Raw genomic sequence first — 24254 nt, forward strand, 5'->3', positions numbered from 1 at the left:
GCGCCGGGCCCGCGCCGCCTGAGGCGCCGCGGCAGCGGAGGCGCCGAAAGCCGGCACTTTTCACCCAAAACAGAAGCAGCACAACGCTGCGAGGTGGCTCCGGCCGCACCCCAGCCGTGGCATTTGGAAGGGATGCCAGGAAGCTCAGGGAGCATTTGCCGTTGCTTTGTCTTTGCTCGCGGAGGCGAGGAAAGTCTCCCACGAGGGAGCAGCTGTGACGCACTCCCGGATTTATGTTCGCAGGGAATATCCGTGGGGAAACACAAGTTGTAAATGTCTAATTCTTCGGCTTAGTAACTGGTATGTTTTCGGAATTTAGTGTCCTTGTAAACTGGGAGGATTTGGAGCTTTCGTAAAACAACTGTGCAGTGAGCCAGACCTGCTGTCTGTGTCACGCCGAATTTATGTGCTAAGCGTCATTTCTGATCCCATAAATGCCAGCTCCAAAGTGCTTGCAGAACTTGCTATACAACAGTGGCTTTGCTCTGCTTGCTCTGAACCCAGAAAATGTGGGTTTTTTTATTTATCTTACTATAACATGAAATTTGGCCTTTATATTTAGCGCACGCTGGTAATTGTGGCAGAAATACAGTAGCAATGGAAGTTTGCAGCAGAAATATCCATCAACTTCCAAAGCACTCAGCAGATTTCCAGAATTTGTACTTGGTACATGACAATACTTGACACAGTGGCAGGACACAGTAGGGGTGGAAACATCCTAAGTGCTCAGAAGATGAAGTTTGGCCTCTCTTGCTTTCCCCCCATGCTGTGACTTTTGTGTTTATTAAGAACAAACTACCAGGAAATTAATTTTAAAGTTAAAATTACTATGCATTCAATGCCTATTACATAAAAGCCCAATCATTAGGACTTCTCACTGTTCCCAGTTAGCCAAAGTGAGATGTCTTTGCCATTGCTACTTTTCCTGAGCAGTCCATATCCACACCTTCCTCCCTAAATCCTGCTTGGCTCTTTTTCCTTCATTGATAAAATTGACTCAATTATTTTATCTTAGGATTCCTTTTTCTTTTTTTTTTTTTTTTTTCTTTTTTTTTTTTTTTTTTAAATACATCTTTTTCACAAAATGTGGCCCCAGATCTGGAGGGGATAAGGAACAAGAAGAGTTTTTGCTTCTTACTTCATTTTCTTGTATTATATCAATAAAGTTTAGTATATTTTCTTGCAAGTTTATAATCACTAAAATTGTTCTTTTAATGAATAGTTCCTGATAGATGACAAGTTGTGTTCCCTGTGCTTGAAAGGGAAATGACAACAAATAATTACTTTCAGAAGATAAAGCAACAGGAAAGAGCTATACTTCAACATCATGCGTAATTTTTTGGGTTTTTTTTTGGTTGTTGTTGGTTATTGTTTCCTGTGACTACAGTTTATCTGGAATGAAGGGCTACATGTAATCTTTTCTAAATTAGAGTTTTCGTTAGCTTTTCTTGTATTGTTTGTAAATCTATGTCACAAATGAGCAAATCAAAAATCCCACTCATTTCAAACAATCTGAAGGTTCCTTCATCTATTGCTGCTACCTACTCACTGCCTCTTTGATACTGAAACAGTTAAAAATGTCTGCAATTTCTTGACTGGGCCAAATTGCTCCCTGGTGCAATTCCACAGAGTATATCAGGGATGAATTTAGCACCATTTCGTCAGCATTATAAAAGCTGTATTCAGTCATTAGCCGGCTGATAAATTATTCAGGAGATTTTCTTCCATGTGGCTCATTAGGGATAAGGAAAATCCTTTTCCAATCAGTCATTGTCTCGTCTTTATTTTTGGTACAAGTTTAAGCACACGCACCACATTAGCGAGTGATTAATGTCATTGGCAGCAGTGGCCACTGGACCATTGCTCGTGTGTCCATGAGGAGGTGCAGCTGGAGCCCGGCCCACATCCCACTCCTGACACGAGCAGTTGGGCTGGCGTGGCAGCCTGGTCCGGGCTCCTGCTCCCAGGAAAGTTACATCCCACATCAGCCAAGGGATAGCCCCACGGTGCCCAGCTGCAAGTGCCTCTGGCTGCTTGTTCCTCACTGGCGGGCTCTGCAGAGCTGCCAAAGTGCTGATGAATGCGGCTCCTGATGAGGAGCTCTGGTGAGCACACAGGTCTGCAGCAGCAAACCTCACATGCCAAAAGAGATAACTTTCTGTTGCTGCTGACAGAGGCCAAGGCTAAAGCTGAGCAGTGAAAACAAAAGTGAAGCTTTTTTTCCTATTACAGAATTTGGGAGGTGGACATAGCACAGCACAGTTTTGTTAATGGTGAGGAGTGTGTGTGTCATTGCCACAGCCAGGTGGGTTTGAGCTCAGGTGCAAAAGCCCCACAGTGCTGATTCTCCTGCTTCCCAAACCCTACAAATACCCATGTTCTCTCAGCATCAGCTTCTGCCTGCACACATGACCTGAGCCCACAGCTCGTTGAAACATCCAAATGCTTTGCAGCTTTCACAGCTGGATGATTATGCCCATTTCCTTGCTATTCATGTTCTAATAATAGTCAGTGAACACAGAGAGAAAAGTAGAGGGTGTTTTCTCCATTCCTCCCTCTCCAACCATCAGTTCTTGAATGACTGCAACAACCACCTAAACAGTGGGAAATCTCAGCTAAAATCTCTCTCCCACCAGCTCTCTAAGAACAGGACATCAAACTTCAATCTTGCCTCTCCTTCTTGTCATCAACTCTGGTGAACCGGTGCTGGATTCTTTGCTGAATTATTTTCATTTGTTTGTTTTGTTTGTTCGTAGAAGTTTTTAAGATACAAACCAGAAAATGGGGAGGGATTGAGGTCTTCCAGCAGAATGTCCTGGATATGGGGCAATGTGCTCATTGCCCTTCAAAAGTAAATAGGTAATTGTACTGAGGATCTACCATCAGGCACTACCATGAGTACCTCAGATAGGTGAGCAGCCAAGAGGGAGTGAATTTTTCATAATAGCCCAAGAACAATGCAATTAAAGTGATTAAAGGCATTTTAAAATTTAATATTAAAAAAAAACCCAGATAAACAGAACAACACATAACTGTAGACACAGAGTTTTGTTTGGATCATTTAAAGCAGGTCTGCCACATAAATTAATGTTGAATTTGTAAAATAGAATAATATAATTTATCTTTTTCTGACTTCTCTTGCTTCATGGTGTCTAAAAGGCAATGGAAAGTTTTCCATCTCCCTATCATGGATGTCAAGAAACTGGTCTGGAAAAAATGGAAAAATATTAAAAACTATTTCTTAGTTCAGAAGTGCAGCAGCTTGTAGGTGAAACATTCACGTCCACCTGATACTTCAGAATTGTTATACAGTGTGGGGAGGAATTACAGAAGTTTCTAGCACTTACAGAGGGAATTATGCACTGTACTAAAATTGTCTCCATAGAATGGTACTAGTTTTATCTCCACTTGAGCTGTGTAATTCGTTTCATATATTCACACCACAACATAAATGGCTGGCCCATTCTCTCTTCTAGGGAAGGAACAAGCAAACCCAACAGTCAGGATATGTCTGTCATACCAGTTTGGGCTCATTGCACCAGGGCCCAAAAGATAATGCCCAGCTCTGCAGCACAATACTCACTGCTCTGTCATGAGGGTGAAATTAATTCACATTATGAGATAGAGTTACACACTCATAAAGCCAATAACTGTGCCAAAGCTTTGATGCATTATAGAAAAACTCAGTATCAGTTTTCACTCCCCTTCACTTCTGCCTCACTTAAAATATTCCCCACTCAGATCTGTTATTTCCAATCCAATCCAACACAAATTCTTTGCAATAAAAGCACAGAGCTCCATCCTCTCAAAAACCAGATGAAATTTAAATTAGCTTCATCTATTTGCTTATTTAAAGCAGCATGACAGCAGGGATAGCTGAGCTCCACCTTGATGGTATAATAAACTTGAACTCAGTGTTATGTGCAAGGGGATTGATTTATGCTGTTGACAGATTCTAGGCTTCAACAATGAATGTGTTAGAGGGGATGTAAATGCAAATGGCCACATGGTTTCCTGAAGACATGAGGGCTCCTCATGGTCTTATACTAATCACTTCCACATTTACCTCTTATTTTTCTCTCTATAAGCTCCCTGTTTTTCCCAGGAAGGTTATGACCATCCACACAATACATTCATTCACCAAATCAAAGGTTTTGGAATAATGGACATTGATTAAAAAAATTCAAACACACAAACCAAACCCCCCTCACCTCCAAAAAAAGAAAAAAAAGGAATTTAATTTTCAGAAGTATCCCTTGAAGGTACCTTCTAATATGTGTTAGACCACGACCCTGACTAAATGAAAACTGACATAGGGTAAAAATCAGTATAAGAAACGTCAACCTGCATTTCCTATGTTGGTACAGATAAACTTATACTCTTTTTTTCACCACCTCCAAAAACTTCAATCTGAAACACACATCTGTGACGACAACCTCAATTTTTGCCAAAAGGTAGTGTTGGTTTTCCCTGGTTTTAGCAGCCTTTGTCACTCTCCCATGCTTGAGAACCATGGAACAGCCTTTGATGCCTCCTTTCAGTGTGTGGGCGTTTTGCTGGTGGCTTGTAATGAGACAAAAAATCCCCAAGATGTTGTTACCTTTCCCCAGAATTTTTGCCTTGCTCAAATTAAAACATAAATTTTGAGCTATAGAAAACCTGCTAAAATAAGTAGGAAATCCTGACATCTTAGCACTATAATTTCCCATTGAAAAATGACTCAGTTCTTATCAAGATAATGCAGCTTTGGCCATGCTGCCAGCGTGGTAGGAAACACTCTGCACCTCGAGCTCGTGAGCAGAGCCTCCACAGCCCTGTCCTAGAGTACTGCCTCCCACAGCACCCAGCTCCTTCCCAAAGCCCATCGCTGCCTGCAGGCATTGGCGTGCTCGGCCTTTGAGGAAGGAAATGACCTTGCCTTGGAGGGGGCACAGTCGCAGCCAAAACCGCAGCTGCAGCTCTGCAGAGGAACCACCGAGACCTCAGCTGATGTCACCTTTTTTCTTCCTGATTCTTGCACTAAAGGAAACAGAAGCTACACAAATTTAGACTGGTAAGAAATCTTGACTGGCAAGAAGTAATTCTTTGAGTTCAAGCTTCTGACACAGCTCCCAATGACCTAAAGAAAATTAAAAACACAAAGGGCTTGACCTTGTAGGAAACCGGTATATTGCTTTGTGAGGGAAAGGAAGTAATGGAAGGACAGACAGAGCTGACAGACAGGGCTGTCCAACTCCAGCCTGGCAGGCAGCAAGTACACACACCCGGGAGCTGATATCAGCCAGCAAGAGGTGCCCACAATTTCCAGCATAAAGTTATTTCTTTCATTGTTTGCATACTGGCAACCTAATAGTTCAACCCATCCTTTTCCCTTGTACTCTGAAGGAAACAAATGCAAATGCAAGACTCTCAGTTTCTCTGTGGAATCAATGGCACATCAATCTTACAAACTCGTGGTTTGTCCAGTCTCTGCTCAGTAGCATTTTGTCAAAGTATAAACATCCTGGGCTCTGTTTGCCCTTGATCTTGAAACTGTTGGTCTTATTTTCATTTTTAAAGAGATTTACTGCCAGAATTCCGGAAAATGGAGCCTTAAGCTAAAACCAAAAAGGTCACAACGTTCACAATACCCTTGATAACACTGAGAGCACTGCATATCTTGCAATAGCCTTGCAGTCTCTGCTGAGCTATCATGTAAAGACTCACAGAAGAAAAGATTTGGTTTAGTAACACCCAGATTACAAGAAGCCAATCTTTCAAAGCAAAACAGGAAGCCAGATCTCTGTGCCAGCTACCTGACTCATGGCAATGGAACCATTGGTAAAGTGCTGTTCAACACCCAGACAGTGAAGGCGTTCTCACAAAAAAAAATTAAAAAAAAAAATCAATGACCCAAAAGGTCACTGCTACATTTTTTATTCTTTTTGCATTGTATCTTGTTTTTATTATATGGGACAGATTTACTTTCAAAGACTTTTATATACTATGGGGAAGTCTATTGAATCATTACTCTGCACTTCCTTCTTCTTACAGTTAACCTTTTATAAACTTGAAATGTCATAGTGTTCTCAAAGCAGGCTTTATGCCTGTTCTAGAGAAAAAGAAAGAAAGGCCAAGTCCTGGCCTTGACTTACTGCAGTCAAGGCCAGGAGTTGATGTCTGAGTCATGATTATGACCATGGACCTCAGTCTGTCATTCAACCGTAGTCAGGGATGATCTGTGGTGGACAGGGGTCCATCATGGCAGGGCAGAATTTTGAGCTTCAGCCTGAGGTTGCAGGGAAGGTGCAGTTCTCTACACAATTTACAGAAAGGTTTTAGAAAATCAACAGTTAAAGTAGAGTAAAAGTTGTAGACCAAACAGAGAGCAAAACTGAATTTTCATTATTCTCAGCTGTTTCTGAAAAAATCCATCAACCTGGTGTGGGTGTATACACAAATTTAATCACCTTAATAATGCCCAAAGATTCATAGCTTGGCCAGGTTTAGAATTTAAGGGACTGATGTTTGTGCAAACTCTGGTCAGAAGTGTTTTGCTGTCAAAAGTTGGAAACCATCCCACAGACCAAAACCTCAGATACTGTGTTCATTTGCCCAGAGCACAGTCTTGGATACTCTTTGTGTGACCCACCTTTTTGAAGCAGCACATGCATAATTCTGCCTGGAAAGCAAAGCAGAGCAGCAAAGGGCTCAAGGCTGGACAGTATCAGATGGGCAAGAACTCAGTATCTGAACAATTGAATCACATTCACTGTACTGGGGTAATTAGGTTGAAATAGCCAGTGGTGCTGCTGTCCTAGTGGGAGTTCTTTATAACAGACTAGAGAGAGGAATAAAATGCTTTAGATTTATTTTAGCTCTAGCATTGCCTATTGCAACAACATGATCAATACTTAAGACTGTCTTCAGCTATTGTCAGTACTGCAGAATATCTCTAAGTAGTGAATGTTTTGTATTGAGACATTTTGCATAGTCTAATAACTCTTTGGCTAGAAGAAAGATAAACCTCCATTTCTAGCATAGTGCATTCAGCTTAAATCACAGCCCTCTGAACTCTCTCTGAATTTTAGCATAATGGTGGAAAAGGCTGTAAAGCACCTCTCGCTCTTTCAGCTTCTCACCATCCTTGCTGTAGATCCTTGCTGTAATAGACAGCCTGGATACCAGCACACTGACTGCTGCGTTTAAAAAAATATCATAGAGGCTCATTGAAGAAGTTGCATATGCTGTTGAAGAAGGAGATTAGTTGAAAGCCCATGCCTACAGGATAATCACTTTCTAAAATTTTTTTGTTTTGTTTATAGCAGTATCACCCAGCTTCATCAGTTAATTACCTTCATTGGTATTGCTGTGATTTATTAAATGTTCTTCTGTGTTTTGCTCACAGTGTGGAAACACAAAACAGGTACCCTGAGAGAGACCAAGATTCCTGTCCTTAACTGTAGGTGGCATTCTTCATCTGTTCTTCTAAGTTATTGCTGAAGGAATTTCAATATTGCTGAGACAAATGAGTTATTTTCATGTTTCCTCGATTAATATTATCAGTCTTCTCCTATGTTTAATTAAATACTACTTTTAATTGGAAGGAATGCAGGTTTATAAAATCTAAAGTTGCATAACTATGTTACTTGGCAGGATTAAAACAACTTTCTGCTGTTCTTGCCCTAGAAACTGAGGAAATGACATGTCTTTGAGTGATCTGGACTGTTTCCAGATAAATTCTTCCACCATGTGCTATGAAGAAGAAAAAGCTGTAAGGCCTAAAGGCCTAGAGACCATTTTCAATTACCTTATAGCAATAGTGAGTAAATCCAACCACATTTTGAATTTTCAGTGGTATCTCTAGAGAAATCTCAAATCATTTCCTCTAGTAGGTGAATTTGTCTTGCCCAAAATTTCTCATGCTTGGTTATCTGAGACAACTCTGCACTCTTCTAACAGCTTTAGAAAGCATACAAGGGGAAGGAAAGAATATAATTTTATTTTTCTTAATTTTAGCAAAAAAATGTAGTGTGCTTAAAAAAGAGAACTAATCATGTTTTGCTAGAACCAGACTGAACTACAAGGAAGCAAATTATCTATGAGTATCCCATGCAGCTCTGAGTACATTTTTCTCTCTAAGCTTTTCCAGCCCTGCTTATTCTTCTGATGTAATTCTATCGGTGGTATCAGATTATGTACATCCTTCATGATGCAGGCAAACATCCACAGAGGAGTAGACTTAAGGACACAGGGTTTATATGCTCTTGTGACCTGGGAGAGGAGACAGCTTCTAATCCTGGGAATAAATCTTCCAAATAGAAATACAATTAAATTAAATTATTCATTTCCTTTCTCAGCTTAATCAAAGATTAAGCTACAAGAACTACGTACTTGTGCCAGATAACTGAAAACAGATGGCTGAAATTTGTTTAGCTCACCAGAGAAATTGCTAGGTCAAAGACATCAAGTCCCTTGTATAGTAGGCTTTCTTTTATATAAAAGAACTTTGTTTAGGGGTGACTTATTTGATATTTACATTTTTATTTCTGTTGTGACACCAAGGTGCAGTCAAAATTGTTAAACGTTCTGTTATCTGCATGGATGAGGGGATTACAGGAAACATTTCACAGGGGTGTATTAATTTTTTCACTTTTTTTTTCTGTGCGAATAGTGTTATCAAAATATTAATTTCAGCCTTCTTTATGACTCAGTCAAACCCAAGTGTTTCGATTTTATTGAAAAGGAAACATTCAGATAAACCTAAGTAAAATAGTCTGGAAAGTTTAATTTTTTTGATGGCAGTTTGGGGCCCACTTCAAACAAAATAAGTGGAATTCTGGAATAACTGAATTCAGCTACAGAATTAATATTAGTTTTGATTAGTTCTAAATATTATCACTTTCTATTTCTACAGCACTTATCAACAGACTTGAAGGAATATGAATTCTTCAGCTCTTATGAAAGTTCAGCTGGATGATAGTGCTGTTAAATTTCTTTTGTAGAAAAATTAGTGATTGAAAGATAAGAATGATTTAGCAAAGCCCTCTCCAGGAGCTGTGCCTAGATTTCACTTTACCTTGTATGGATTTTATTAACACAGTGAAGGGAGACTAAGTAAACTGTACTTATCTCTTTCCTCTGTCTCCCATGTTCACAGCTTGGGTCATTGTGCCTTCACTGATAAGGAAAAATGAAGAAACTGGGATGAGTCTTATCTCTCCCATTCGTAGTGTTGCTGGGGTCAGCCTTTAACTTATAGGAGCAGAAATACAGATCAGTCACTATAAGAATACTGGGAAAATCCTGTATTATTCCTGAACACAACACTTAGATACACATTTTTCTTCATAACTAGAAAGGTAACTCTGTTATTGTTTATGGTTTACTATCATTAGACATGCACAGAATCCTGTATTAGAATTGAGGAAAAAGGCAGTAATTAATTGGATTTTGTGTTGGCTCATCTGTTAAGTAACTTTATAAAAACTTGAGACATCTCCCCATCCAGGTCCAGCCTCAGTGGATGTCACACAAAGAACTTCATCCCCAGGCACCAGGTGAAGGCTGGACTGCAACCTGTGGGAAATACTATGGGAGTGTGGTGTATGTGTAATGACTAAAGAAGGCAGGTTTGGATTCACTGCTGATTATCACAAAATGGCAAAATGTTTCACAGAGTTCACTAATATCAACAGGATTTTAGAATATGTAGCTCTGATTGGTGGATAGAAAATGCATTACTAAAGCTGGTTCTGTACCCTGGTGAATACATTACAGTACAAAATCCTGACCATGTTCAAAGCTCCAAACTGTAACATGATCCCTAAAGAAGTCAAATAAAAGTTAGAATTGTGCAACCCAATCTGTTTAAATTCATGGATTATTTAAATCTTAGTCTTTCTTACCTGGGTTTTGTAAAGGGTTGTCAGAACAAGTTCTTGTGTTAGGGGCTTTTCTTTTTCAAATTGGACCAATGTATATGAGGTCTTCAGCAACATGCTGATAAAGATCAACAGCCATGTTCTGTGAGGAAACACACCACAGTTATATATCGTCATCCTCTTGTATGTTTTACGTTCCCTGTATGTTCTCAGATCTGGAAAATATGCTTCACAGTGACAGTTTAACTGGAGTACTGTGAGCTGAGGCATGCAACAAGTTTCTAGGTTTCATTTCAGTCAGAGGAAAAAAAAACCCAGGTTTGTTTTTTGTAAACATGAGCCGCTTTAGCTCAGTCTTGCAACTCAAGTGTGTTGCAGATACCTGTGGCTTTGCACAGATCTTTAGAGTAAAGCAGCATGTCAGTGACTCCCTCAGCAGCACACCACCATGCAGAGACAGCATATTTATAATATGCATCCATAAAGTCACATTCTACAGTGCAATGTTTTTATCACTTCAGTGAGGATACACCTGATGTGGTGCTCCAGATGAAGTCATCTACCTTACAATTCTACAGCAGATCTGAGGTTAGCAGCATTGCAGCCACCTTGGCCACCTGGGATCATAAGAATAAGTATCTTTAATTAGTAATCAACTTTGCAGCTCTTTGGAGTCTACTTTAAAACAGTGCCAGTGTCTTTCTTGTGAACAGTTAACAAGGGCAAACATGAACAAATCCAAGGCAAAATACATCCTTACTGGGTATAGTTAAATCCCACCTCAGTCATACCCCTTGACTGTGGTGAGAGATTCTCCAGGCTTCTCACACGGTTGTAAAATCTCTCCATTTTGCACTCAGCAAAATGGAGAAGAGATGGTCATGGATCTTCTGCAACAGCCTGGGAACTGAGCCAACACATCAGGGCAGAACAGAACCTCATGCTCTGTGCCATGGCATATGATCCTTACAGGTGATTGTGGGAATTAGTTCAGAAATCCCTTTTCTCAAGTTCAGTAAATGTATTTGGCTAAAGTAAAGATTGCCATATAATCTGGAGACAAAATTCAGAGGAGTAATAGTCGCCACATTGTGGATTTAATAATGCAGTTTCAGGTGACCCACCTGGATCATGTCTTTGCAAATCTTGCAGTGATTTTTTCAACATCAAATCCATTCAGTGTTTTGAAACTTTCCAAGTGCCTTGGAAAAGGAAGTTAATGATTCTTCTTGTATTATGTGAACTCTGTGTAGGCATATTTTCTAATTCCATAAGAACAGATAGTGCACTTTCCCACTCCCCTAGAAACTGAGTTAATGCAGAATGACTAATGTATCTGTTTGGACTGTCAAAATACTCATTGTAAACTTGATGCATAATTTAGCCTAAGTACATCACAGTAAAGGATACAGTCCAAGGAACACAGTTTCTTTTCCCTTGATTAATAAAGGCTGAAATCAGGCTTAAGAGCATTCTGTGCTCCCTCAAGGTCAAGAAAAAGATGCAATACTTAGAAGTATTTCATTCTGAGGCATTAATCAGTACTTTAGCTCACCCCACATTGCTCAATAATTTGCTTTAAAAACTTCCATGTGGCTTCATTTACCTTTCCCCTCTCTCTGCCCAATGTTTTACTCCCTGTCAGGGTGGACAGTGCAGACCCCAGGGCTGCCCAGGCAGTCTTCGTGCCACAGTCAGTGGTAGTTTGAGAGAGATCTTGGAACAAAGCATGCACTTCAGTCTTCTATGAAGTGTCTGCTTCATGGGAAATATTGTGCAGACCTCTGACAGAGACTAGAACAAACCCTCAAATTTATTTGCCTTTTATGTATGATTTCTTGAGTTTGGAATTTGCCACCAGATAATGCAAGCTGACACTATAAGGGTGATATAAAACATAGGGAAAGGTCAGGTTTTGCAGGAACTACAAGGTCAGGTCCTTTAGGAGCTATGTGCAGCATCAGCAAACGTTTTCCTTACAGCTTTCTTCCCAGCAATTTATTTCCAAAATAAACTGCAGTGATTGTGCCAGTACTAAAACAATCATTCCCCAGATTCACCAGTGCTAATAAACTTTCTGACACACGAAGAACAGGGGATGTTCAGACAACACCAGGTCTTTTTCTGCCATAACACTGGTGAATAATGGTAAAGAGAAAGAAAATATTTGTGAAGAAAGATTACCAAACCAATGAGAATCACTCAGGACTAACTCAACTGATGTGGGAGAAAAAAGCTGAGTCAAGGAACAGTCCCCATGAATGCCTATGGGACACAGTGCTGTACAAAACAGTCCTGGGGAGAAGGTGAAAGCCCACTTGGCACCCTTGAAAACTTACCCCGTGACACAGCTCGGTGGGGAACAGGACACATGAAAAATTCAGAATTTTATACCTTCCTAATGTTGCTTTGGGTTTTTAGCCATTTTACAGAAAAACATCAATAACATGGTTCAACAAGGTCTCCTGTATGTTTGTTTTCCAGAGCATCTTATATAAAATTTATTAGTAAGTCTGAAGAACTTGGCTATAAATAATTTAAAATTGTTTGTTCAAATGGCAACACACTGAAAGTATATTTTCTCTCCTGTGGAAAAAAAAAAAGTCTTTGAGTGGCTTCCATAATATGCAGCACTGAATGTCTTGAAACATTGAAACCCCAAGGGACATAGAATAGAGCCCATATCACAGGAAAAATTGCAAGGCCCAGAAGCCTATTATTTTGCAATAATTTCTATGGAACTACAAGCATTCATTGCAGCGTGTTCATTAGCAACATTTCTATTTTATCCTCACTGAAATACTCTAATATATGCTGGTCAGCTCAGAGATGTGAGCTTGATACAGGAGGGAAACTGTACTTTTAAAGGGTGGAAAATGCTCATAGATCTATCTCAGGAGCCAGTCTGAACACATCAGGCTAATATTGCTGTTTAAAAAGGAAGAAGCTTGGACCCCAATGATAAACATGAATGTCAGCTTCAGGTTTGTCAACATAGCATCATAAGATCAAGTATTTCAAGCACTCTCAAGTGGCCTGTGTATTTCAGGTGCCTTCTGTTCATCAATAAAAGAATAAAAGAGCTAAAAATGGAGAAATTGTTTTCATTGCATTTATGAATTTGACATACCAACTGACAACAGCTCCAGTGTCTTTTAGGATTGCTCATTCAGGATTTATCAATCAGATTAAAAAGAAATGATAACCACAGTTTTGTGGTTAGAATAAAAAATACTTTAAATAAGAAATAGTAAGAAAAATGAATATGCATAAAAAAACATTAATTTCACATTGTAACACTTCACTCTTATTTCCAATATCCCTCTATTCAATTCCACAGTTATCTAATTATATACAATTAAATAAAAAAGAAACTTGAGGCAGATAGTCATTAAGTGAACAAAAGATTTGGTGAAAAAATTAGGTGAAAAAATTATAAGAATTGATAATAGCAAAATACTATGAGCAAGATAAGAAGAGCAAACTAAAATGCTCCTCAAAAGTAAATGAAGCTTTAGTGAAAGTAGGTAGTGGAAAAGAATATGGGAAAGAAAAATTCAGGAAAAATGCAGTTAAGGGATATGGATAAAACAAATGGGAAAAAAAATAAACAAGGAAAATCCTGTTTAAAAAAAGCCAGAGCTTGAAATATCATATTCCCCCCTCATTGAAAACAAATCTAGTGTCTGTTTCTTTTATATGCAGGAGGGTAAACACTGCCTGAAACACGCTGGCTTCCAAAAGCATTGCCAACATAAATACTGCCAGGAAACACAAGCTGTCCCTTGCATTTGCCCTGCAGTTAATTCTGTTGTTCTGACTTCCACGGGCACAAAACCTGTGCAGGTTGTTGGTTAATGTTACACCTGAGCAACAGGGTTAACCCATGTGCTGCTGGGGCAGGCTCGGGGTGTGTGCAGGGCTGCTCAGCAAAGACAGGGTGCGTGATTACTGTACACACTCCGTGGTGCCCTGTGGGCAGCAGCCACAAACCCACTGGCTCCCTCTTGTCTGCTCCTTAACCTGTGCAAACAGGGTATCCTTCAAACTTGGCACTTCACCTCAGAAATGCAGAAAACCTACAACTGCATCACATTATACACCGGTGTCTCCACAGCTAAGGAGAGTCTCATAGCTGCACGCTCAAGAGCTGGAAACTTCTCGCAAATCTTCATTAGCTGCCTGCCTTGTTTCCCCAGAATCCATCCATCCGCACACAGCTAAAACAAATTGTCTGTGATCAAGCTTCCCTACTGGTAAGTGTGTGATAAAATACTAAAGTATGAGAACCACAGAAAAAATTGAGACTTTGAGCAGATCTTTCTCAGGTCAGTTAGAAGTGACAGGGTTACCAGATGTGACTACTGCCCACTGACAGCTAGCTGCCAACATCTGCTGAGGGTGGACATAGAATCATAGAATTGTTAAGGTTGGAAAATATCTTTAAGACCATTGAGTCTAACCCTTAACCCAGCACTAAACCATGTCCCTAGGTGCAACATCTACATGTCATTTAAATAACTCCAGGGATGGTTACTCATCTTCTCCCCTGGGTAGCCTCTTCCAATGCCTCACTACCTTTTGGTGAAGAATTTTTCCTTATATCCAACCTAAACTTGCCCTAGTTCAACTTGAGAGTGTTTCCTCATGTCCGGTTTCTTGTCACTTGGGAGTAGAAACCATGTCAATTTTTCTGAAGGCTTTTCTGGCTCTGTCCAAAAATATCCTTTGTCTTGGTGACTTTATTTCCTTGCTAAGGGAGGAGGCAGGGTGGTGAACAAGCAGTTCTCATTGTTCAGAGATTCTGCATAGGGTCCACAACATATACCTGGCATTCCACATACCTGTTCTTCCTGGGGCTGGAATTATTTGTTGCAGACATCAGTTGAATTCCCCTCACCTTGATATATGAGTGAGATCATGGCTTTGTAACTAAAGATCCAGATTGAGATCAGGTCCTCAAGAAAACCTTCCTGAGGCTGGGATGTGCTCAGTGCCAACAGTCTGTCCAGCAGCACCCATAAGCCAGTTCATGCTTACCAGTACTATTGGGACAAAATTAGGAAAATACAAGGCTGCTTTAAGCTCAGACTATTACTGAACCTGGATAAAAGCCACATTCCTTTTTCTTTTTTGAAGAATTGCTATGGGTCCTTTATACCCTTAAGACAATCAGAATTATAGTTATTTGGGGAGGAAAAAATGAAATGCTTTTATATCATGTTTCCGTTCATTTAATGAAAACTTTACATGTCATGGCTTTGCCTTGAATATTCTTTCTTTGATGTAAGAAAGAAAGGGAACATCATATTTGAAATCTTTTCATGGATGAATGTAATATATACTGAATCTGTGTCAGAAGCAAATATTCCTTTCCTTCTTTCTTGCCTCACCAATTAATTTTGCATGAAATGACAACATTTGCCTTATTAAAATTTCTGTGCTTGTGGAACAACTAAAAGTGTGAGTGTCTTTTACAACTGAAAGTGTGAGCTAAAAATAAATAAATCTTGACTTGATTGCTATCTCCTATATATTTGAAAAGGTAATGTATGAAGGTAGTCACTGAACCAAAAATATGCAATGATCCATGGAGCACTCAAAACTATTTCTCCCATAGTCTAGAATTTGGAAATTAGTCCAAACTAGGAAACACTTAGATACAGCACGTACACAGGTAGCAAGTAGAGTTCTGTGAAGAGCTGTTAAGGTTCACATACTGCTCAGTATTTTCTTATTCAAGAAGCAATGTTCAGCCATCTCAGGTCTTGAAATGAGGGAGCAAGTTTCTGTTGACAATTGTGAATGAACTTGCAACTCAGATTTCCCTAAAGTCCAGGTCTTGACTCCACAAGACTGATTTCTATGTCACCAGTAAGTAAAGTCATTATTTTATGTTCAATGTATAAAGGCAAAATGCAAAGAATGCAATTAAGTAGCATAAACGTATAAATAAAAATCAGAAAACCTATCTTGAGAGAGGACTGTCCAGCCTGTTACCAAGCAAAAATATTGACAGTGTTTCCCAGAGTGGTAGAATCACTTCATTTTTTTTCCCATATTGTAGCTTGAGAATGAACAACAGAAAAAAAAAGACAATATTTTTAAAACTATCCAGTGCTAATGTTTTGAGCATACAAAACTTCTGAATATTCAGAATTAAAATTACATTAAAATTAAATTAAAATACATGCATGCATTGCAAACATATGTGTTTTAAGTGTAAAAATAGAGTGCAAAATTGATGCATGACACACTGTGCAACCTCTTGGCAATTTTAGAAGAGAAATCAAGATCTCTGATGCTTTTCTATTTGCTCAAACACAAACAAACAAGACTGCAAGAAATTTTGTTCTGTTTACTTGTTTACTATTGTTTTCTTTTTTTACCTTTTTTTTCTTTCACTGCATTCTCATTTAATTTGTTCATAGGTAAGCATTCTACATTTATTTCAATTTTTTTTAAAACCAGGCAAGATCATTAAAAAAAAAAAAAGATTAGTGGAAAAGAAATACAGGCTGTTTTAAGTCAGAAACTCAAGAAAGTTAGAGTAATGGTCCCCAGGCAGCAAATTCCAGATCTTTCTGCTTGTCCTCTGTGTTAGTTGCTGCTTCTTTCTCCGTTACAAGCAGTCTGACAACAGGAATTTACAACAGTGAAAATGCAGAATAAATACTACTGAGAGTGCTTGACAAAAAAAACCTCAAGCTGTGTCTCAAATAGAAATCTTAAAAAGATATTTTTTAATGGCAGAGATTTTGCAAAAAAAACCAACCCTTTACTTTTATAAGCCAATGATTCAGTAGCATTTTTGAGATCAGGAAATCCTTTCTCTACAATGGATACTTTGTCATGCCAAAACACGGATCTAAAATTGCATTGTGACTCATTCATAAGGCATTCAAACATTTTTTATTTTCTTCAAATGTCTGGAGTTTGAATCATCCAAATCTCCATTAAAAAAAAAAAAAAAAGGCAGTAAGCAAGCACTCTCTCCTTTCAGAAGGGATGTTTTGAGGAGAGGCTACGCCTTTCTCCAGCCAGTGTGGCCACATGTGGCACCCAAAGTTTGGAAACAGCACTCAGTGGTGTTTGCAGTATCCTGGGGGCTCAGGGGCTGCTCACCAACTTGTCTCTACAGATTTTAACCTCTAATAGAGCTTTTCAAAGAACAAAAGTACTTTGGCGGGGTAAGGTATGTGTACATCATTATGACTTTGTACAAGCTATGTACTGTTGAAATTAATCTGTTTAGACAAGTTCCTCATCTGATTCACAGCTTAAGTAACATACCCTGAAAAGATTTTAATGAGGTTTATTAATTTCCTGTTTTGGTTCTATTCAAGTATTGCTGATGTAAAATTTTTTAGATTAACACAGGAACAGCAAAGATCTTAATCACCAACATTCATGAAACTCCACAAATTGCTCTCAAAAGAGATTTTATTCTCTGGTATGCTATGTATTCATAAAAGCACCAATATTGAGTTCAAAGGGGGCTGAAAGAATAAGTGCACAGATATTTTAAGTCAATGTTCACTTGTGAAATCTTAGTAGTAATCTGTGAGAATTTTTGGTTTTATTCCTGAGAAAACCTACCATGGTTGTTTTGTTCCTCCTTTTGGTCATCTGCTGCTCTGATCACTGCTGAGCACTTTTCACTTGCGCAACATAGAAAATGGAGCCATATGTGGGAAAAGCTCAATTTGGTATCTTTTATTTTTTTCTTCTATATAGGAGTGATCAGGTTTTAATAATAAATTTAATAATTACTGGATACAGTTAATTTAAACTTTATATGACAAGTACTACACAGTGTAAAGGATCAAAAATTTTGTTTTTTTAATCAAGTGCAAACAATACCATGCCATTTGTTGATGAAGAACAAGTGCATCACATCACATGAAAAAACTACTCAGCTCATACAGTTTAAACCAAATCAGTATTGAAATGGTTGGTAGACTGACAAATAACCAGGGTTAACCTGTGATCACAGATTCAGGATCAATATCTTGTTAATACAACAGATACACTCCAATATCAGGAATTTAGGAAATGTTAATAAACACCTGAATATTTCTAAACACATTTCTAGCACAGTTGTAGCTACTGCTGTTTCCATCCCAAGGTCCCACCACCAGATGCAAATCTTCATGCTTCTTAGACTATCCACCTCTCCCAAAACTTATTGTAACTACTAGTAATAAAGAACTGTGAAATATCTAGGTTTTTGCTTAGCAGCCAAGCAAGTTAATAAAGTTCTTACAATTTATCCACTTAGCTGTCACTGAAATGAGACAAAACACCTCAAATTTAAGACACCGATCTTATAGACTCCTATAAACCCCTATAGGACTGCCTAACTTTACCCACAAAGTAAAGTTTTGTCTATTTTGGCATGGACAAACAGGGAATAATGAGAATAAAGCAAACTTATGCATGTTTTCTAGATTAGTACTCCATGGCATAAAAGTTGGTATATTGAAAGGTATTCAACAGTTTAATGTGTTGATTATCTTGACTTTATTTTAATGACAGTTCAATTTTTATTATTTTCATTGCAACAATGATGCTACAAACAAGCAGCAGCTGCTTGCTACAAGCCTTAAAAAATATTTTAAACTATCTACAATTACACCATGAGGTTTTATTTTTATTTTTCAAAAAATGGCATGAATATTTGATTAGTCACTTCATAAATTTTAATTAATACACACACAAAGTTCCCTCATTCAAAACGAGGGAATCTAAGAAAAACCCAGCTGCTTGCACAGCTTGGGAGCTGGTATTTTCAAACTCATCAGAAGCACAAAAAGGCATACCTGAGATTCCAAGCTTTGCAAGATTTCCAAGCACTAAACCTTAGAAAGCCTTATGAATAGAAAGTATAGGCTCTCCACACCCTCAATACCTGCTTCTGGCTCTTGCAAAGCAGACACTCAAATGCTGTGAAGATTGGCGTGCACAATTGTTGGTTAATCAAAGAGATTTGCCATGGCCCCTATACCATGCACCTGTCTGCATTTCCCCAAATGTATCTGTCTGCAGCACAGTTTTGGAGGTGTTAAATATCTAATTCCATATTTTGCAATCTAAAATTAGAAAGAAGTTTTTCCCAATTTGTCTCAATTCTAATGGGCCTTAAAAATTTAATTTCTACAGAGAAGTTCTGCCGTATTCACCATCACCTAGAACATTACAGAAAAATATTGTACTTTTTTCTACATCAGGCTATTTATCCGGCAGAATTACCTTTTCAAGTTTAGAGATATATGTGCAATATACTCTTTCCAGCCTTATTTCACCTCTGTTTGAAGCTGGAACAAATCTATGTAAGAATTGCCAACTGGAAAAGTACTGGTGGGGCAACACATTTGCCGAGGGCTGGATTACACCATGCAACCATAAAAACCCCAGGAGCATGTTTCAGCCACTCTTTCTGGAATAATTTGTCCTTGTCTACTGTAGCAAGTCAAATTAAATATAGAGCTAGTTCAGTGGCAGCCTTTACTGACTGTGACCAGCAGCACCAAGTGACATTTTAAGGTAGATCATTGTAGGTAGATCTTTTAAGATAGATGATTGTGGGCAAAATCCTAATCTTAGTCTCTCTATCTGGAATGCCATTGACTCCAGTGGACAGGGGTTGAAAGATGATTACATCTGAACTGCCTTTTTTTGGGAAAATAATTACATTTCAGAATATTAAATGGCAACGTAGGTTGACACTTTTGACAGGCAGCATTTTAACTTTCAAAGGAAAGTTACAGCCAGTGAAAATCACTACTGCTTGCCACTAATTTGCAGAGAAACTGGCCATTTCCACAGTATTATGTATTCAGCTGCCTTTAGGTGGATGTTTTCCTTGTGGGGCTTTTGCAGTCCATACTGTTATGAAAACTTGTGCAGTAATGGATTGAAGCTTGACTCATTGAATTGAACTGTAAACCACAAACTTCCCTGGAACAGAATATCCATATATATACCAATCCATCTTAGAAAGCTTATGAATGGTTGCCACAGCACAATAAAATTGCTTTGAATAAAAACCAATTAACTTCCAAACACTCTGGCTGAAACTAACCATGAGGTCTACACAATAGTAGAGCAAACAAATAAAACCTACTGGGAAAGAGCTTAGGCTATCACAGCAAGCCATGCCACATATTTTACTCTCTACAAGCCTCATGGATCCACGAAAAAGAAAGAAAATGTGATTAATTCCCCTCTGCAGTCCACCAGTCTCCAGGTACCGGATTGTCCGTCTGTGCCTGTTGGTTCCTAGCACAGGCTGGAACAGAAATCCAGATTATCTCAGCTGTAACAAAAGAAAAAGAACAATCCCACTTGAGGAAGGAAAGCTACACTCTCTGCTATCTCTGCTCATCCTCCCCTGGCCCTGCCAGCTTAGTCAAGAAAAGTTCAGTACTAAAAGATTATGCAATGCAGAGGAATAATTCTGCATTCAAAGCAAAATATGCAATGAATATACCCACAAACAGCTCAAGACTAACAAAGAACCCAGGAGTATTACTGCTAAAATGCTCTTCCAAAGGGGTACACAGGGCATTCTACAGTTCTGAAATGAGTTATATATAGTACAAAGACTCCCTTGGTATTGATCAGGAAGCCAAGTAAGAAACTCACCCTTTGTGCTGTAGGAAATATTTAGTGCAACACATTTACTTTCACTGTTCTGCTCCTAAAAAGCATTTCCTTCAAGTACTGAAGATGGCACAGTGATCCCCATAGATCTACCAATCCTCCCAGTTATAGGGTTATCCAAAACAGGATTCTCTAGGGATGATGGGGTGAGTGTCTTTCCAGATTCAGCACAAAGCATACCTTCTGATCTCTGATACCAGCATAAGAAACTGTTAAGAGGAGTCTTGGTCCAGAGAGAATAAAAAGACAAGCAGAGACCAATGAAAAATTGCAAGCAATTACTCATAAATCTGTATTTAGTCATTTATGGAATGAGACGATCACGGAAAAGTTACCTTTTAACAGTACTCTGGTCATGCTTTTTGACCAGACCCTTATTTTAGAAGTCCTGTCGGACCATTTCAGAAGCAGACATGGCATGAAGAGCAGCTCTAGCTCTTACCATCCCCCATGACCTCTGGCTGTGTAACTCAGTGGTATTAGAAAGATCCAGAGGCTGCTGATGTCTTTGTACCCACACACACACACAACAGCCAGGCGTATTTTCTTTTAAGGAAAGCAAAAATGCTCAGGTGAACATACTCAAGCCAGGAGAGAGAAAGTGAAACATTTCAAGCCTGAGTTATTTTTGGGTGACCATTGTTTGTCCCAGGGGACTTTGGGTCATCCCAAATCAACAGAGTTTCAAATGGAGTAATCTCATTTTCAGGTGGAGGGCAACAGGGTAACAAGGCACATATGAAGAGTAGCTATGGCAATTATTCAGAAACAGCCTTACTTAGGAAAAAACCCATCCTTTTTCACTCATTCTTTCTTTGCACTTTATTGTGAATGCTAAAAACCTCTGTACTGTGGGCATCGGTAATTGCAAAGCAAACATCATGCAATCTTATTCTACAGCTCTGTTTCCTCCAGGAATCTCAAAGCACTGTAGAAAGGAAGGGAAGTATTGATATTCCTGATTAAAGTGCATGGTTCCTATTTCACAGATGCAGTTACCACACCACAGGTTCTCCTCAGCAGAAATGCTTCCTCAGTGCAGCTCTAAGCATAAAGAGAATCATCCCAGTCGTGCATCTGGACCAAGACACACAAGTGGGATGAATACATGGCTTGAGGCATTTTATTTCAAAGTTTGCATCTCTAGAGGACACATGAAGAGAAGATCTTTCTCGCAGACACACAAGTGCAAACACCTGTATGTTCTTTGGGCTTTATTGTATATAATGACTTTTTTTTTGCATTCTGTTTAACCAGCACACCTTCCCTACAACTGGAAATTGTTAGAAAACAGCAGGAAAGTGGGGTTGGGAGGGAAGCAGGGGAAAACAAGAATGCTTACATGCTGCTTTAAATATTTTCCAGATTTGAGGTTTTGGGGGGTGGGGGGAGGAAAAGAGGAGGGGCCTGTTTTTCTAAAAAAAAAAGTGAATTCAAAAGTCAAAATCTTTATTTTTTAAATGCAAAAATTCAGTGGCATTAAGTCAAAACAGATGTTTTGCATTTTTAAAATGGACATGAGTTTGGATATTGTCACATCATGACAAGAAATTCTGTATAAAAAGTGCTATAAATAACTTACTTTTCCTTTTTCTGGAGTTTTTTTCAAGGGGGTGTCCCAAGGAAGGTCTTAGCAGGAAAAAAGAAGGGGCATTCTGATCTCCTCTATTTCCCAACCTGACTTTAATCTGCAATGAAAACTCATCTCATAATCCTTATTATGCTGTGCTCAGAAAAAGATGACCCAAGAAGATGTTAGAATACTACCTCTTGGAAAATAAATGATGATATAATGTATTAAGGGCAATGCAGACAGTACTTTTTATCACTTATAAATTATGGAGAAACTATAGGATATAGTATAAAGTAGGATATAAAACTGAAGAAGGGGATAATACATTTTTTATTTTGCAAAGCAGAAATGAATATTTAATACAAATTTATGTTCTGGGTTGACTTTATTTTTATTATTTTTCCTGATGCAGTTGTCACAATGCTTAACAAACTTTTTATGTTCAATGCTTGATGTTTTACATCTCAGTTATAATTTTTTGAAAGATGGTGTTATACCCACTTGAAAGAATATTAGAGCAGATCATGCAACCATACATATGCAAAGGCACAAGCCTCTGTATTTTTATTTTTAATCAATTTAATACAGCATGCTGTAATACAAAGGGTGGAAAAGAATTCTAAAGGCACATTTTCTTAACTGTGTTCTATATTGAAAATGATGCTTTGTGAATTATATAGATGCCATATTTGCATGGAAATGCAAAATCTTTTTTAAATTTTGAAACTAAGCACCTGGCTTCTGCAATCCAATTCCTTTGAAAGGATTCCTGTACCACCACAGTGATATTTATGCAAATATGCCCTCTGAGATGAGCTTGAAAGACTGGGGAGCAGTTAAAAGGATTTTTTTGCACAATGGACAAGAATAATCTGAGAGGAAGAAAAATGCAGTTTCAGACCACAGAGCTAATGGTGTGGATCCTGTGCAGAGAAAGGGAGAGAAAGGAAGGTGTCTCAGGATTTCTAGTAAGAAATACTCGAATTGCTTTGTGAAAGGCAGAAATAGCTCTTGTGTCTATTTTTGTTTTTTGCAAAGTAAGTCTAAATAGCACAGTAGATCCAGGGGTCAGATTTTTTTAAAACACAAGCAACATAGATAAGACAATTTGGGTGCAGAGAGAAGTGTGTTTCTGTCATCCAACCCCCTTTGAGAATCATGAGGTGAGCAACCCACTTTAACTTCAAAAATCAACCCTCACCTCCATGTGCAGAATAATATGAGAGAGTAGCATTTCCTCGTTAGCATGTTCTTCTAAACCCTTCAAGCCATGATCCTGTCCAAGAGCCATGAGGCAGAGAGCAGAGTGCAGTAAGGGCACCACTGTTGAGCAGGACATCACTTCACTAAGTCTGCACCCTCAGCTGTCCCTTTATTATACAGTGCAATATAATACCTCCATTGTGTCAGGTTCCTGCAGAGCTGGGCTGAGCCTGTGATTTCACAGCAAGAAGGAAGCCTGCAGTTTTCTGAAAGAGTGATTTTCGCTCCCTGTGTCTGGACCTCAGTCCCACACTGTCTGCAGGGCTGGGGCAACCTCATATTCACCCATGAATTACCAAGGACCAAACTTCAGCTTCTGGTGGGGTTCATTTACCCATGACAGTGTTTCCTGGGGGTGATGAAGTGGCTCTAGAAATGGCTGACCTGCAAAACCCAACCCCTCCAAGGAGCCAGCACTTGCTCTTTGGTCCCAGATAAGCAGGGATGTGTCACCCATGGTGGGGGGGAGACACAGGATATGTAGCAACTTCCTGTGCTCCAGGTCAGCTCCAACCCAGGCTGTCAGTGTGGAGATCCACAACAGAACAATGTTATGTTGACAATTAAATGTTTTAGTATCACTGTCCCTGTGGTGACTCGATTCAGCTTGCTGCCTGTTGGGCAAATAAATCCCATTTTGCATTGGCAGCATGCATTAATGTGGGCAAGGTGGCTTTTGGTCTAAGACAAAGCAAAGCACTTCTGTTCTTGGAAAAAGGTCAAAGCACAGCAGCAGCTCTGGCCCCAAAAGCTCTCTCCTGTTTCTATTGGGATACTTTCTGTTCTCATGCAGATTTCAGGGTAATCAAAACCAAATGATTCCAAGCAGCAGCTAAATGAAGTTAAGGAAGAGGTTAATATAAACTACATGGAAAGATACATTCTTGAAA

The 24254-nt window shown here is 39.0% G+C and overlaps 1 long non-coding RNA gene across 1 annotated transcript; it reads left to right on the forward strand.

The window, feature by feature from the left end:
- Positions 1-61: 61 nt before the first annotated feature.
- On the forward strand, positions 62-10204 carry LOC135297137 (uncharacterized). The gene is made up of 3 exons (XR_010359196.1): positions 62-300; positions 7388-7441; positions 9491-10204. It is a non-coding gene; the product is annotated as an uncharacterized LOC135297137 (long non-coding RNA).
- The last annotated feature ends 14050 nt before the right edge of the window (positions 10205-24254 follow it).

The sequence above is a fragment of the Passer domesticus genome, chromosome 3 (genome assembly GCF_036417665.1).
Source record: "Passer domesticus isolate bPasDom1 chromosome 3, bPasDom1.hap1, whole genome shotgun sequence".
In the NCBI taxonomy this organism is placed as follows: domain Eukaryota; kingdom Metazoa; phylum Chordata; class Aves; order Passeriformes; family Passeridae; genus Passer; species Passer domesticus.